This window comes from Limulus polyphemus, unplaced genomic scaffold (assembly GCF_000517525.1).
Source record: "Limulus polyphemus unplaced genomic scaffold, Limulus_polyphemus-2.1.2 Scaffold2100, whole genome shotgun sequence".
Lineage (NCBI taxonomy): Eukaryota > Metazoa > Arthropoda > Merostomata > Xiphosura > Limulidae > Limulus > Limulus polyphemus.
This window is the reverse complement of record NW_013667710.1, coordinates 75,913-76,723: the sequence shown is the minus strand read 5'-3', so window position 1 is coordinate 76,723 and position 811 is coordinate 75,913.

The window sequence follows — 811 nt, the reverse complement described above, 5'->3', positions numbered from 1 at the left end:
ATTTTCATAAAAGTGATCCGAAAAAGGCGTTAACTTTGTAACCCGTGGCCCGATTTTAGCGAAACTTACTTTAAAATATCAAACTTCAAATAATTTCGGAGGTTATGAAGAATTCAAGCTAATTTCAATATTGCACCGAAATGAAGGTTTATTTTGAAATAATTTAATTAAATATTTCAATCCATTCGTGTTATGAAGAACTCAAGAAACGATAGTTGATAGTTGATCAGGAGTAAAAAGTAAGACCATTTCATTTTTCAAAAAAGTGAAGTAAGAAGTTTCGTAAAGAGCGATATCGGTAGTGTGAATGATTTTTTGACTGAAAAAATAAGCAAACAAACAAACAATCTGAGTTTTAGTAGTATATAGATAGATTCCTCAAGATCTTGTTTTTGTCATCTTACGCCTATTAATGAAGATGGGAACATTGACAGGGAAATAATATAATAGCCAATGCTCGGCGAGAGTTTTCGTTTATAAAAATTTGTGGTTGTTATCGACTAGCCTTTTATTTTATTACCTCGTCACCATAGTTACTGTTTGCAAATAGTCAATAATATTGTAGGTCCATTTTATTGTTGTTCTTTCTACGCGCCGTTATAACACATTTTCATCTCATCATTTAATTTCTGTTGTGCATATATTGTTGTATAGAAGATATCTTAAAGTGATTCATCAGGTGGAAAATGAATAGATAAACCGATATGTAGCGCCATCTAGTGTACATAAATTCATCTAGAAATGTTCATAAAAGTGACCAGATAAACGGGGCTAACTCGGTAACCCGTGGTCCGATTTTAACGAAACTTCT